The sequence below is a fragment of the Bos taurus genome, chromosome 15, assembly GCF_002263795.3.
Source record: "Bos taurus isolate L1 Dominette 01449 registration number 42190680 breed Hereford chromosome 15, ARS-UCD2.0, whole genome shotgun sequence".
Classification (NCBI taxonomy): Eukaryota; Metazoa; Chordata; class Mammalia; order Artiodactyla; family Bovidae; genus Bos; species Bos taurus.
Window position 1 is genome coordinate 14,114,166 of NC_037342.1, and position 16,678 is coordinate 14,130,843.

At 43.3% G+C, this 16,678-nt stretch overlaps 1 protein-coding gene across 2 annotated transcripts in view; it reads left to right on the plus strand.

Moving 5' to 3' along the window:
• Positions 1 to 16,678, plus strand: part of MAML2 (mastermind like transcriptional coactivator 2) — a 402,023-nt gene that overhangs the window by 226,129 nt on the left and 159,216 nt on the right. Inside the window, exon 1 of one of the 2 annotated variants that reach the window (XM_024975283.2) lies at positions 1 to 16,678. This exon is cut by the window's left edge and continues 43,344 nt beyond it; it is cut by the window's right edge and continues 24,391 nt beyond it. The gene's annotated coding sequence lies outside the window, so the exon portion shown is untranslated. 2 annotated transcript variants of the gene reach the window in all.

Consider the following 16,678-nt stretch of genomic DNA (forward strand, 5'->3'; position numbering starts at 1 on the left):
TACCACCAAACCAGCTTTACAACATATGTTAGAGGAACTTATATAGTCAAGAAATACAACAGAAGAAAAAAGATTACAAAATCAACTCAAACCAATTAAGAAAATGCCAACAGGATCATACTTATCAACAACTACCTTAAATGTAAATGGGCTGAATGCCCCAACAAAAAGACAGAGACTGGCTGAATGGATGCAAAAACAAGACCCATATATATGCTTCCTACAAGAAACCCACTTCAGACCTCAAGACATGTATAGACTGAAAGAGGATGGAAAAATATATTCCATGCAAATCGGAAGCAAAGGAAATATGGAGTAGCAATCATCATATCATACAAAATAGACCTTAAAATAAAAAAGATTACAAGTGATAAGGACGGACACTGTATGATGATCAAGGGATCAATCCAAGAGGAAGACATAATTATAAATATCTATGCATATTAAAAAGCAGAGATATTACTTTGCCAACAAAGGTCCATCTAGTCAAGGCTATGGTTTTTCCAGTGGTCATGTGTGGATGTGAGAGTTGGACTGTGAAGAAAGCTGAGTGCTGAAGAATTGATGCTTTTGAACTGTGGTGTTGGAGAAGACACTTGAGAGTCCCTTGGACGGCAAGGAAGTCCAACCAGTCCATCCTAAAGGAGATCAGTCCTGGGTGTTCATTGGAAGGACTGATGCTGAAGCTGAAACTCCAGTACTTTGACCACCTGATGCGAAGAATTGACTCATTGGAAAAGACCCTCATGCTGGGAGGGATTATGGGCAGGAGGAGAAGGGGAAGACAGAGGATGAGATGGCTGGATGGCATCATGGACTCGATGGACATGAGTTTGGGTAAACTCCTGGAGTTGGTGATGGACAGGGAGGACTGGCATGCTGTGATTCATGGGGTCGCAAAGAGTCGGAAAAGACTGAGCAACTGAACTGATGCACCCAACATAGGAGCACCTCAATAAATAAGACAAACACTAACAGACGTAAAAGGAGAAATTGACAGTAACACAGTAATAGTAGGAGACCTTAACACCTCACTCACACCAGTGGACAGATCATCAAAATAGAAAATTAGTAAGGAAACATAAGTCTTAAATTATACATTGGATGAGATGGATCTCATTGATATCTTCAGGACATTCCCTCCAAATACAGATGAATACACATTCTTCTCAAATGCACATGAAACATTCTCCAGGATAGACCACATCTTGGGTCACAAATCAAACCTCAGTAAATTTAAGAAAATTGAAATCACGTCAAGCATCTTCTCCAACCACAATGCTATGAGACTAGATATCAATTACAAGAAAAAAAGTGTTAGAAACACAAACACATGAAGATTAAATAATACGTTTCTAAATAACCAACAGGTTACTGAAGAAATCAAAAGGAAAAAAAATTCTAGAAACAAATGACAGTGAAAACACAACTCAAAATCTATGGGATTCAGCAAAAGCAGTTCTTAAGAGGGAAGTTCATAGCAATACAATCCTACTTCAAGAAACAAGAAAAACATCAAATAGACAACCTAACTTTACACCTAAAACAACTGGAAAAAGAACAAAAAACCCCCCAAAATTAGTAGAAGGAAAGAAATATAAAGATCCAAGCAGAAATAAATGAAAAAGAAATGAAAGAAACAATAGTAAAGATTAATAAAACTAAAAACTGGTTCTTTGAGAAGATAAACAAAATTGACAAACCTTTAGCCAGACTCATCAAGAAAGAAAAGGGAGAAAAATAAAATCAACAAAATTAGAAATGAAGAAGGAGAGGTTACAACAGACAATGCAGAAATACAAAGGATTATAAAAGACTATTATGAACAACTATATGGCAATAAAATAGATAACCTGGAAGAAATAGGAAGATTCTTAGAAAAGTTCAATCTTCCAAGACTGAACCAGGAAGAAATAGAAATTATGAACAACCCAATGACAAGCACTGAAATTGAAGCTGTGAACAAAAATCTCCCAAAAAACAAAAGCCCAGGACCAGATATCTTCACAGAAGAATTCTATCAAACATTTAGAGAAGCGCTAATGCCTATCCTTCTGAAACTCTTTCAAAAAATTGCAGAGGAAGGAACACTTCCCAATTCATTCTACGAGACCACCATCACCCTGATACCAAAACCAAAGACAACACAAAAAAGAAAACTACAGGCCAATATCACTGATAAATGTAGATGTGAAAATTCTCAACAAAATTTTAGCAAACAGAATTCAGCAACACATAAAAAAGTTCATACACCATGATCAAGTCGGGTTTATTCTAGGGATGCAAGGATTCTTCAATATATGCAAATCAATCAATGTGATACACCACATTAACAAATTGAAAGATAAAAAGCCATATGATAATGTCAATAGATGCAGAAAAAGACTTTGACAAAATTCAGCACCCATTTATGATGAAAACTTTTCGAAAAATGGGCATAGAAGGAACCTACCTCAACATAGTAAAGGCCACATATGATAAGCCTACAGCAAACGTTATTCTCAATGGTGAAATACTGAAAGCATTCCCCCTAAGTTCAGGAACAAGACAAGCGTGTCCACTTTCACCAGTATTATTCAATATAGTTCTGGAAGTCCTAGCTACAGCAATCAGAGATTAAAAGAAATAAAAGGAATCCAGATCAGAAAAGAAGAATAAAGCTCTCACTGTTTGCAGATGACATTGAGACTGTACATAGAAAACCCTAAAGATAGTATCAGAAAACTACTAGAGCTAATCAGTGAATTTAGCAAAGTTACAGGATACAAAATCAATACACAGAAATCACTTGCATTTCTGTATACTAACAATGCAAAATCAGAGAAATTAAGGAATCAATCCCATTCACCACTGTAACAAAAAGAATTAAATATCTAGGAATAAACTTACCTAAGGAGACAAAAGAACTGGACACAAAAAATTATAAGACACTAATGAAAGAAATCAAAGATGGCATAAATGGAGAGATAGTCCATGCTCCTGGGTAGGAAGAATCAATATTGTGAAAATGACTATACTACCAAATACAACCTACAGATTCAATGCAATCCCTATCAAATAACCAATGGCATTTTTCACAGAACTAAGAACAAAAAAATTTCACAATCCATATGGAAACACAAAAGACCCCGAATAGCCAAAGAATCCTGAGAAAGAAAAAAGGAGCTGGAGGAATCACCTTCCTGACTTCAAGCTATACTACAACGCTACAGCCATCAAGACAGTATGGTACTGGCTAATAAACGGAAATATAGACCAATGGAACAAGATAGAAAGCCTAGAAATAAACCCATGCACCTATGGGTATCTTGTTTTTGACAAAGGAAGCAAGAATATACAATGGGGCAAAGACAGCCTCTTCAATAAATGGTTCTGGGAAAACTGGACAGCTATACATGAAAGAATGAAATTAGAACACCTCCTAACACCATACACAAAGATAAATTCAAAATGGATTAAAGACCTAAATGTAAGACCTGAAACTATAAAACTCTTAGAGGAAAACATAAGCAGAAGACTCAATGATATAAATCAAAGCAAGATTCTCTATGAGCCACCTCCTAGAGTAGTGGAAATAAAAACAAAAGTAAACAAGTAGGACCTGATTAAACTTAAAAGCTTTTGCACAGCAAAGGAAACTATAAGCAAGGTTAAAAGACAACCCTCAGAATGGCAGAAAATAATAGCAAATGAAACAACTGACAAAGGATTGATTTCCAAAATATCCAAGCAGCTCATATAACTCAATGCCAGAAAAACAAACAACCCAATCAAAAAGTGGGAAAAAGACCTAAACAGACATTGCTCCAAAGAAGACATACAGATGGCTAACAAATACATGAAAAAAGGCTCAACATCACTCATTATTAGAGAAATGCAAATCAAAACTGCAATGAGATATCACCTCACACCAGTCAGAATGGCCCTCATCAAAAAGTCTACAAACAATAAATGCTGGAGAGGGTGTGGAGAAAAGGGAATACTCTTGCACTGTTGGTGGGAATGTAAATTGATACAGCCACTATGGAAGATGGTATGGAGATTCCTTAAAAAAACTGGGAATAAAACCACCATATGACCCAGCAGTCCCACTCCTAGGCATGTACCCTGAGGAAACCAAAATTGAAAAGACACATGTATCCCATTGTTCATTGCAGCACTATTTACAATAGCTAGAACATGAAAGCAACTTAGATATCCATTGAGAGATGAATGGATAAAAAAGTTGTGGTACATATACATAATGGAATATTACTCAGCCATAAAAAGGAACACATTTGAGTCAGTTCTAACGAGATGGATGAACCTAGAACCTATTATACAGAGTTAAGTGTGTCAGAAAGAGAAAGATAAATACCGTATTGTAATGCATATATATGGAATCTAGATAAACAGTATTGAAGAATTTATTCACAGAGCAACAGTGGAGAAACAGACATAGAGAATAGACTTATGGACATGGGGAGGGAGAGGGGGGTGAGATGTATGGAAAGAGTAACATGGAAACTTACATTACCATATGTAAAATAGATAGCCAATGGGAATTTGCTGTATGGCTCAGGAAACTCACACAGGGGCTCTGTATCTACCTAGAGGGGTGGGATGGGGCGGGAGATGGGAGGGAGTTTCAAAAGGAAGGGGATATATGTATACCTATGGCTGATTCATGTTGAGGTTTGACAGAAAACAGCAAAATTCTGTAAAGCAATTATCCTTCAGTAAAAAAATAAGTAAATTTAAAAAAGAAAAAAAGATGGTTAGTAGGATTTAATCAGTTCGGGGGGCTGGGGGCGGTGGGGGGAGGTTGTCCATGTTACAGGCTGGTATAGAGTTATATAAATCTATCATTTTAATTTGGTGGTTGCCCCATATACCTTTTCCCCAAGTGGGATGCTTGTTAAATCTTGAATGAAACACTGTCTGGTGTACTTTTACCATGTAGATGGTTCCTCTGGATAATGTATAGCAAGGTCCCCAACCCACCAGGCAATGGACCGGAAATGGTCTGGGGTCTGTTAGGAACCAGGCCACACAGCAGGAGGTGAGTGGCGACTAGACAGTGAAATTTCATCTGCTGCTCCCCATTGTTTCCTGTCACTCACGTTACTTCCTGAACCTCCCCCCACTCCTCCAGCCCACCACACTCTACCTGTGAAAAAATCGTCTTCCACGACACTGGTAGCGCCAAAAAAGTGTAGTGAAGGGGAAGTCTCTCAGTTGTGTCCAACTCTTTGTGACATAGTCCATGGAGTCCTCCAGGCCAGAATACTAGTAGTGGGTAACCATTCCCTTCTCCAGGGGATCCTCCCAACCCAGGGATGGAACCCAGGTGTCCCACATTACAGGTGGATTCTTTACCAGCTGAGCCACAAGGGAAGCCCCAGAAATTTAGGGACCACTGATATATAGCACATCAGGCACATGTGCATGCTCAGTCATGTCCAACTCTTTGCCACCCTAGGACTGTAGCCTGCCAGACTCTTCTATCCATGGGATTCTCCAGGCAAGAATACTGGAGTGGGTTGTCATTTCCTACTCCAGAGGATTTTCCTGACCCAAGGATCCAGGGGTGGAACCCATGTCTCCTGCATCTCCTGCATTGGCAGGCAGATTCTCTATAGCTATGCCACCTGGGAAGTCCACATAGCACATTCAGTTCCGTTCAGTCGCTCAGTTGTGTCCGACTCTTTGCAACCCCATGAATCACAGCACGCCAGGCCACCCTGTCCATCACCAACTCCCAGAGTTCACCCAAACTCACGTGCATCGAGTCGGTGATGCCATCCAGGCATCTCATCCTCTGTCGTCCCCTTCTCCTGCCCCCAATCCCTCCCAGCATCAGAGTCTTTTCCAATGAGTCAACTCTTTGCATGAGGTGGCCAAAGTACTGGAGTTTCAGCTTCAGCATCAGTCCTTCCAATGAACACCCAGGACTGGTCTCCTTTAGGATGGACTGGTTGGATCTCCTTGCCGTCCAAGGGACTCTCAAGAGTCTTCTCCAACACCACAGTTGAAAAGCATCAATTCTTTGGTGCTCAGCTTTCTTCACAGTCCAACTCTCACATCCATATATAGTGCATTACTCCACCAAAAAAAAAAAAAAAAAAGGGAAGCCCAACAATGGATTGTCCTAAAATAGACAATAATGTCAAAATGTCAGCCTGTGCCGTACTAGGAATCTCCATGTTTTAAATAAATCACAATTTTAGATTTCACACTTACTTTATGTATATTTTGTCAATGTCACATCAGTAGAATTCTGATATGCTTTCAGCTGAATGATTAATTTTTGATTTGTGCTTCTTTCATTATTAAAGAGTTAAGACCAGTTCAATGCTATTCTGCCTGGGATGAAGACATTTCTTTAACTCCACATCCAAGTTACTTACTTGTCTTCTGGTTAGATGCTGTATGGTAACATAAATAGAAATCACAATCCAACAGGAGATATCAGAATCCTGGGAGCCCCAGGTCCTCTGGGCTTAATGAAATGGGAAACTGGGTGATATCTCCATGTCAGTTAACTAACACCTACGTCAGTGGGACAGATCATTGGTGTGTCATGTGTGAAGGTGGTGTGGCAGCATTTTAGAGGTAATGTTCATGATGATTCTAATAAGCAAATGATGAAGCAGACCAGGACTGTGCCACTCACACAGCATCGCTGGTGTCTCCTGGGAGATCTTTAGAAGCACAAACTCTCATGCCCCACTCCACACCTGCTGACTCAGAATCCATAGGTACACGAGCTCTCCAGGTGACTTGTATGCACATTAAAGCTTGAGAAGCACTGAGCTAAAGATTCACTTCACTTCACTTCACATGTCTGCTTTCTTCTCCTTGGTCTACTGGAGTGGAACGTGCTACTTATAAAACAAGCAGCCTGTATTTCTCTCCATTCTGACATTTCCAATGGAAACAATAAGCTCACTAGGATGGGAAATCAGCAGGAATAGCTGACCAAGAAAGGAAGTTTAGATTGAACAAAGGTTTGGTTCATTTTTATAGCCCCTAGAGGAAGAACAATACTGTACAGAAGCTGTTAATGATGGACTGCATTGGAAGGCAGTAAGCTGTGCCAAAACTCAAATGTGTTTTCACTCTAAACTTCCCTCCAGATGTCCAGTTATATTGTAGAATTTCCAGCTGGTAAGAACCCCATAGAAATGGCTGGTCACTAAAACATACTTAGATATAAAGTAGATCCATATTAACTTTATTTTCAAGTTCTTCTGCTCTTTTAATAATTTCATTAACTTCCATTAGACAGCAAATGATTTGGTGTTGATTGAAAATGTCTAGTTGACCTTGATGGAGAGATTTCTAGTGGAGATTGTGCTCTGTTTAACAGCTCGCACAGGTAACTATGGCAACTCTCCATTTCAGTTATGAACATGTCATACAAACCCTAAGTGAAAACAGCTTCAACCTACCAGTCCTCTTTAATAAGTAATCCAATAATGGTGGACCATTCAATCCAGAGAAAAGGCTTTCTCTTAACTGAGCAGTAATTGAAATGGCACCAAGCAGGGAGAGGTATAGTCTTAACACGCTGGCCAACCTCTTAGCATGATTCCCTGCATGCTGTTCAACAGGTCACCCATCTGCTTTGAACAGGTGAAGAGAAACCCGTATAACGGCTCAGGTAGTTTTTCCCACCTGTATTCTGTTCCTTTCAGAGTGAGCTTTACAAAAGGTTTCAAGAAACGGTGGCTGTGATTTCCCTAATTTGAAGGTGGAAACACTGAGTCAGCAAGAGATCGGGGAACCATGTGTTTTATGGCATCCTGCAGGAGCCATGCCTGAAATTACTGCCCTGACCTTGCTGCTCTAGCCTTTTTAAACTCCATTTGCTTCCCCACACCCGCCCCTCCATGCACTGTCATCAAGCTTAGTTGTCTGCTCAGAGACGCTCAGTGGCTCCCTGTTATCTACAGTCTGACGTGCACGTGGCATTTGTGGCATGGTCTGCCCCCTGCCTGCCTCATCCTGGGGTACCTGGACCACACGCCACAGTATCCAGCATCACTGATCCTTGAGTATGACCCGCACTTTAAGCCCTTTATAACTTTGCCTGTGCCCATCCTTGACCCCCGTGCTGTTCTTTGCCTCTTGGTCTTCCATCTCGGAATCCTTCAGGCTCAGCTCAAATAATCTCTCTCCTGGCAAGTTCTTCCTAATCACCCTGATCAGAATCATCTGCCTCCCCTATGCTCCAGGAACACTTGGCTTATGTCTCTGTAGTTACACGGACTCTGAACTGACTCCTGTTACAGTGAGATGGAACACCCCGTGAAGGCAGGGACCACCTCTGTGTTGGGCTTCCATCCTTAGGACCTAGCACAGTGCCCAGCACAGGAGAAGTGCTCCTTCGGTGTCTGTGGAATGACTGAATGTGTAAATTAGATTTCTGTTGTGTCGCAGCCAATCTGACAAGATTGTCTTTCTCTCCACTTTCCAAGGTCATCCCCATCTCGAAGGTTCAACTCAAGTACAGTATACTTTTGGACAGCTTCTCTCATTTTCAACGTCTCAGATAACATCTCTGCCTGAACCCTGGCCCAGTACTTGCTTTCTCTATTACTCTTTTGGGTGCTGTCATTTTCTCTCATAAATTTTTACCATTCCATTTCCATACAGCATGTCTTTTCAACTAGACTCTAAGTGTCTGGTAACTAGAGATGATGTCCCATATCCTCCAGACCTCCTGGTGTAACACTTTCCACGTCATGGATGCTTACTCTGTAGTTACCACTCATGAGTCAGGATATCAGCAAAAGTACTACTATCAAAAGGAAGGCTTTTCCAGGGGTCCCTGAAGTCTGGGTTCCTGCTCTGCATGTGAATTAGCAGACACCTAGGCTGGAGACCACTGTGGGCCTCTTTCCCATTCTAACCCTGCAGTCACAACCGGAATCCTTTGCTTCCCAGCAAGTAAGTGAAAGTGAAGTCGCTCAGTCGTGTCCGACTCTTTGCAACCCCATGGCCTGTAGCCTAACAGGCTTCTCAGTCCATGGGATTTTCCAGGCAAGAATACTGGAGTGGGTTACCATTTCCTTCTTCAGGAGATCTTCCTGACCCAGGTCGGGAAGGATTGAACCCGGGTCTCCTGCATTGTAGGCAGATGCTTTACCGTCTGAGCCACAAGGCAAGTCAGCATCCTCTAAGGAAGGCTTTGATCCCCTATTTTCTCCTTTATTCTCCCAGCCTGACTCACATGACTGCCTGGCTAACATAACACCAGAAAAGCCATTCTGGAGAATGACAAGGAAAGGGAAGAGGAGATGATGAAGGGCTTTATTGAATGTTGGTCTCACTGAAGAACCTTTACTCCTTACCTTTCACTTCACCATTAGTAATGTCAAGGGCTGCCAGGTGTCGTAAATAACCCAAACCGTTCATGACCCAGAGAACAGGCAGATAGTCCTGATTCACTTAGGGTTTCATAATGTGTATGCCAGGGACTTCCCCAATGGAAAAGAATCTGCTTACAATGCAGGAGATGCGAGTTCAATCCCTGGGTTAGGAAGAACCCCTGGAGGAGGAAATGGCAACCCACTTCAGTATTCTGGTCTAGAGAATTTGATGGACAGAGGAGCCTGGCGGGCTGCAGTCCATGGGGTCTCAAAGAGTCAGACACAACTGAGCACAATGACAGCAATAGACCCGGAGAGACGGGTGTGAGCGCACACCTGTGTGACGTGGACATTGTTCCAGTTGGAGTTAGTGCCTGCCTCCACCAGCAGCCTCCTGGCATGTCCCAGGTGCCCCCCCAAGAGCTCTCCTGCCCCTTCTGCCCACAGGTCCTGGGGGCTGAGACTGGGCGATGGGAGGTGTTTCCATGACCTCCCCGTGCAGCATGGCTCAGGGACCTCACGATTCAGCCTGTCCAGGCAAAGTGCTTCTACTTCAAGCACTTGTCTCTATTCACTGTCCGCCTCTTCTCTCTGCTTGTTTGCTCCCCGCCCTCCACGGCCAGGGATCTGCATAAATCATGAACTTTTCAGGTCATTCAAGGGCAACTAATTAACCCTCCCCTTAGGAAAAGGCAGCAATGTCATCTCTTCCTAAGTGGTGGCTTAATGGCCGCAAGCAGATAATGCTTTATCAAGAGGCAATAATAAAATAATAAAAGGTGGCTCATGAGATAGGTAATAAATGATCCAAATTAGAGGATAAGTGCCAATTAATGTGGCCATCACCTATTCTCACTAGTGGATAACCTAGAGGGAAAGAAAGAAGCAAAAGAGACCCTGGGTTGGGAATTATGTTGAGAAAAAGCTACATTTGAGCTTAATACATAACCAGCTTCTTTTAGCAAACCATAGAAGGTTTAGCATTTGACTTCTGGATCCACATTTACTCTTTTAAGAATTTCTGTGATATGTGACTCTTCTCTCCATCTCATGCTCTTTCACTGGGTATATACATATATGTGTGCCCCCACACACTCACAAACACACATGCACACACACATACACACCCACACTTTTAACTTGAAATAAAAGCATGGTGATTATAAGGAGAAGACGTATCTATAGGGTTTTATCCCTTTAAATATGCTTTCCCAGGGATTATCTCAGTAAATATTTAAAATGACCATTTGAGTTAGGTAAGGCAGGTATTATGATGAACATCTTACCGATGAGGCACCTGGAACTGATCTGATAAAAGATTATAAGAGAGCCAGAGTTAAGGCTTTCTTTCCAGTCTCTAACCCAGGTGCTTCTCCCGCCTACCCCACTGTAGTCAAACCATAGAACACACAGCACTGTAGTCAGTGATCATCTTACCCCTCCTGTCAGCTGGAGCACTCGGGCAGGAGTAGGTCTTATTCAGGCCAGTTTCTAGCTCAGTGCCTGACACGGAGGACTACTGTGAGTGGAGGGAAGGGAGAGGATGAATGTCCTCAGGAACACTTGCAGAAGCGGCCCTGTGAAAAGATAGGAAGGGGGTCCATGGCGAGCAGGATGGGGGCATTTCTAAGTCATCCCTACCCGTGAAGCTTTCATCACTCTCCCTTCTTCCCCATCTTTGAATACTGTTCCTCAGCTCACATGGTCCTCTGGTTCATAAAGGCTGGAGTGGCTGCTCCTTCCCTTATTTGCCAGCCCAGCTCTTGGTGACTCAAGAGAAAACCCTGGGTGACTGTGACAAGCTCTTAGAACTGGCTCTAAAAGTGTTACATATCTGAATTTGGTCTTTCCTCGACAGGACCAGAGTCCCTTAGAAAGGACGGGGACACTGCATGCAACCACAAAGCCCGATGCACGTGGATCGTTAAACATGTCCAGGGCAAATGATAAATTGCCAGGCTCTTTATTCAACAAGCATTATTTAGCTCTTGTTAAGGTGCCACTGCACTGCGTTCAGTGCTGGGGATGAAGCGAACAACCAGACAAGCTTCCTGACCTGGAGGACTCAGCCAGGTGTAGAGATGGGCTGTTGTGGGATTACCAGGAAAAAAAAAGACTTTGAATGTCTCTCAGGCACACCTTGCCCAGGTAAATTCTAGTGACATCTTTTGGAGACCTGGCTCCTACTTCAAGAGGCTGCCTGGGAGCCAGCTGCAAGGCTGTCACAGGCACAAAGCGGGTAGGAAGCAAGGCAGGGAATGCTTAGAACAGTAGGGGCAGTAAATGATCATGAGAGAGACAGAGAGCGTATCTCACCACCTTGGACCTCAACTCCTCCCTGATGGTCCTGTGCACAAATGTCTCCAGGAGGAGAAGCCTCCAGCACTAAAGGGTTTCCAACCGATGGATTCAGCCAGCCCATGGCCCAGCTCGGGTCCCTGAAATGGTCCATGACATCATTCACTTGCCCATCAAGCCCATCAGGCAAGTGGCTATTAGACCTGTCGTTTCAGCACCAGCGCCATAAAGGGCATTCACTAGGCATAACCCAGGTTTGCAGCTTACATTTCCTCTGCCCTGGCCAGGACTGTGGCTCACATTTCACTTACATGGGGCTTTCTGAGTGCGAGACTGGGCATGTAAAGAATGGGATAATTGATCTTTTCCCTCCTGGCTGGAATCTGTGGTTGCATTCCCTCTAAACCGCACAGAATTCCGATTTGCTGCCGTGGATTTTACAGGGTCCTCTGTTAGAAATAAAAGCCCACAGGTGTGATGCTTTACTGCAGAGGTGGAGATAGAATTTCTTATGACTAAATGGCTTATAGTTTCTCGGAAAAACACACGCACACCGACCTAAAAGATCTGCCTTCCTCTGACCTCGTTTCTTATGTAATTGTCTCCTTTGTCTGGTTTTCTTTCCCTCCCTTCGTGGCTGCTCCCACAAACGCATTTTACAATAGGGCACTTAAGCAGACAGGAGAATTTTCTGCAACTGGGGAGAAGGCAGAAGTGATTTGGATGGCACCCATGGGAGGGGGGAAGGTTTCCTGGCCCATTAGTAGGGAATCGTGCCTTAGAAACTCAAAGAGATTATTTGCAAGTCAGGAGGCCAAGCCTGGGTCTACATGTCTAGAGAAATGTCTAGTGGACTGTGCTATTGCCCCAGGGCAACACTGCCAGACCAGTTATGAGGGCAATTAAAACCCCTGCAGACAGGACTATGGAATGGGCACAACACTACAGAATGGGCACAAGAGTGCCTGGGTTTTCCCAGCTCTTCCTTTTAAGTTTGATTTCCTCTCTTCTTTACATGTTGCCGGAAAGAATGCCTTGCTGTGGTGATGCGAAGGCTGCCAGGACCCTCACCCATTAATCACAGCGATTAGAAGTTAATCCTAGATGAGTTCATTATAATTAACAAGGAACAGTTTGAGAAGCTGAAATTTAGATTTGAAGTAATGAAAAAAATATAAAGTGATGCTTCTTTGGAACATGTTTGTTGAGGGTTTATGCACACTGCACCCTCATCCATGTCTGTGAAATGCTTTTTGCCGTCAGGCAATGATACACACCGGACAAACATGAGTCTTTCCTTCCTGGTAACAAGGAATCACATCCCGTGTGTGAACGGCCTTGTCCTCCGCAGCAGGAAGTTCAATTCATAGTTGAACAAGTACTAATCGTCTCCTGTGTATCAATGGGAACACACTGTGATGAAGATTTCTGATACCCCAGCAAGTCTGGTCACCTCTAAGATCTGAGACCCTTGTGGCTCCTTCCATTGTCAATTGAGGTGATTCTCTCATGATCTGGCAGCTTCTTGGCCAGACCGGCTGTAAAATCCCTGTAAAATCCCATGGGCAGAGAAGCCTGGTAGGTTGCAGTCCATGGAATTGCAAAGAGTCAGACACGACTGAGCGACTTCACATGGTCCTGGTCATGGCCAGCCTGGCTGTCCAGGGTGAGAGCAGACAGACATTTGGGTTCTGTCTGCAGGCTGGCGTAGAGGAGCGAGGGCTCTTTGGGGTCCAGCTTGACATCAATGGCTTCAGGAACCCTTACCTCTCTCTGTGCTCCCAGAAATGAGCCAGAAACCTGGCTTAGCATCCCCATGTTCCTTCACTTTCTCCTGACTCTGGTGTTCTTCAGATGAGTATGTATTGGATCTAGCTACCTGCCTAGGAGGATTTCTCTTTGCCCCATTTTCCCATCTTGTAAATTGAGGATCACAGCAGTGGTCCTGGAATGATTGCAAAAGGCAAGACATCATCCCTTGAGCAACTTGGCAGAAAGAACCAACATAAACATAGGAATCACGTAATTTAATTTTATTCTTCAGTTTTCTCCTTAAGTCTCTGAGGATCCTGTCCTCCAGGTCAGTGGTTTCTATCCCTCACTGATCTTCATAATCACCCAGAGACGCTTTAAAAATCCCAAGTCTTTGGCCCCACTTGACTGAGATTCTTAATGCAGAAGGTCAGAGAGAACAGGGGATGAAGATGAAGAAAGGGAAGAGATAGGAGGAGTCTCAGGAGCTGCAGATGGCTCACCCGGGCCTCCGCTCCACAGCCCTACACAAACCTGATTTATTTTTTATTATTCATTTCCAAGAGTTAATGATACAATTATCCAAAAGCAATTAGATGTAGGGTGGAAACAAAGCGCTTAGGGGACTGGGAGAAAGGCTTATTGATGAGAGAAATGGAAGCTAAAATGTCACCAGCAAGTGATCTCTTCAAACCTGGACTTCCAGCCCCACACCTGGGCATGCGGAGGGGGCCTCTGCTAGGACCTTTGTTCAGTTCAGTCGCTCAGTTGTGTCCGACTCTTTGCGACCCCATGAACTGCAGCACACCAGGCTTCCCTGTCCATCACCAACTCCCAGAGATTGCTCAAACTCATGTCCATTGAGTTGGTGATGCCATCCCGCCATCTCATCCTCTGTTGTCCCCTTCTTCTCCCACCTTCAATCTTTCCCAGCATCAGGGTCTTTTGTAATGAGTCTGCTCTTCACATCAGGTGGCCAAAGTATGGGAGTTTCAGCTTCAACATCAGTCCTTCCAATGAATATTCAGGACTAATTTCCTTTAGGATGGACTGGTTGGATCTCCTTGCAGTCCAAGGGACTCTCAAATGTCTTCTCCAACACCACAGTTCAAAAGCATCAATTATTCCATGCTCAGCTGTCTTTCTAGTCCAACTCTCACATCCATACATGGCTACTGGAAAAATCATAGCTTTGACTAGACGGACCTTTGTTGGCAAAGTAATGTCTCCACTTTTTAATTTGCTGTCTAGGTTGGTCATAACTTTTCTTCCAAGGAGCAAGTGCCTTAATTTCATGGCTGCAGTCACCATCTGCAGTGATCTTGGAGCCCAAGAAAATAAAGTCTGTCATTGTTTCCCCATCTATTTGCCATAAAGTGATGGGACCACATGCCCTGATCTTAGTTTTCTGAATGTTGACTTTTAAGCCAGCTTTTTTCACTCTCCTCTTTCACTTTCACCAAGAGGCTCTTTAGTTCTTCTTCACTTTCTGCCATGAGGACAACAAAATTTCCCTCTTACTTCCCAAGAAGCAGATCACTCCTGATCCTTCAGGTCTCCAGTAGACATTGGGCCACCATCTCAGCCCCTATGGCCCTGCTCAGCTGTTGTCTAGCTTGAGGGAATGGTTTTTCCAACACATATGTACTGAGCACCAAGTATTTCCCAAGTAAGCATGAGGGACTCCAGGGTGAGCAGACTGAAGGCCTAGGTCCTCTCCTGGAACTTACATTCTGGTGGGAAGAGAGATAAACAAACTCCTTCTTAAATAAAGAAAAGTATTACAAATTATAATAGTGGTTTAAAGGAAACAAACAAGGGGCAGGGGAGAGTAATTAGAGTAAATACGGTAACTCCAAGAAAGACAGAGCCAGGTGGTAGACAGAGCCTGCCCTGGGCTCTAGCCGCAGCTCTGATAGCCTTGGGCTACATGAGAACTTTTTGCCTGTTTTAGTTTCTCTTGCTGCCCTAAGCAATTACCACAAACTTGGGGGCTTAACATTGAAAACACAGAATTTATTACATGGCCGGTCTGGAGGGCAGAAGTCCAAGATGGGTCTCACCAGGCTAAAGTCAACATGTTGGCAGGGCTGTGTTCCTGGAGGCTCTAAAAGAGAATCGCTTCCCTGGTCTTTCCAGCTTCTACAGGCTGCCTTCGTGTCTTGATTCGTGGCTCCCTTCCACCTCCAAAGCCAGTAGTGTGGCATCCTCACATCTAGCCAATTCTGCTGTCACTCACTTTACTTACAAGGACTGTGGTGATGACATTGAGCCCGCCTGGAAAATCCAGGCTAGTCTCCCCATTTCAAGATCCTTAATGAATCACACCTGCAAAGTCCCTTGTACCAGGTATTCAAAGGTCCTAGGGATTACAGCATGGCCATCTTTGGGGGTGAGGTGGGGGGGATATATTGTCCTGTCTACTACAATGCCACGCCTGCCTGTCTTGCTCTTCATAACAAGAATACTGTTACTTTCTCAACCTACCTCAGAAGGTTATTGTAGAAGTCAAATATGGTAATGGGCATAGAAGTGTTTTCAACATTGTAATAATCAGTAGTTATAAGGAGTTCTGCATTTATTTTGCTGTAGAGAGATGGTGGGAGGATTCAGAGGAAAAGAAGAAACAGGGAATGGAACAGGAGGAGAAAGGTGCTGAAAGCAAAAATTAAAGGAGGGTGTGTTTATCTTGGAAGAAACAAACCAAAAAGGTAACTTCTGTTGTCCTCAGTGACTTAGAAATATTATGAGGAGATTGCTCATCAGAAATATTCACTTCATGAAAGGCAGATTTTCTTGCATCACTTGACTTATTTTGCTCCTTCTCAACCTTCAAGAGTAAAATCAGACCCAGAAGATTGCTTCAACTGCGTTACTGTGAATCCGTCTTTCCATGTTGTTTTCTTTTCATCTTTTTTGCTTGTCTTTCTCTGTTTAACAAACATTTATTGAGAAATTACAGTATGCTTGTCATCATGCTAGGCTCCAGGGATTTAAAGATGAAAAAGACACAGTCTTTGCCCTCAAGGAGTTCTCTCACTGCCTTGGGTTCAAGTTCTCTGTGTGCCTGCTTGCTATTTCTACTGGAGGATGAAATACCTGAATATAGCTTTGCTTCTGCTATGGTACAGCGTCGGTGACTTACAACTGTAGGTTTAACTGATGTTGGTTGAATTAAATAGAGGACATGTTCTTCACCATCAAGATGATTTCTTGCCATAGTGAGGGAGTCTTTGATTTGTCTAGATTTAAGAAGAGACTAGAAATCTCTC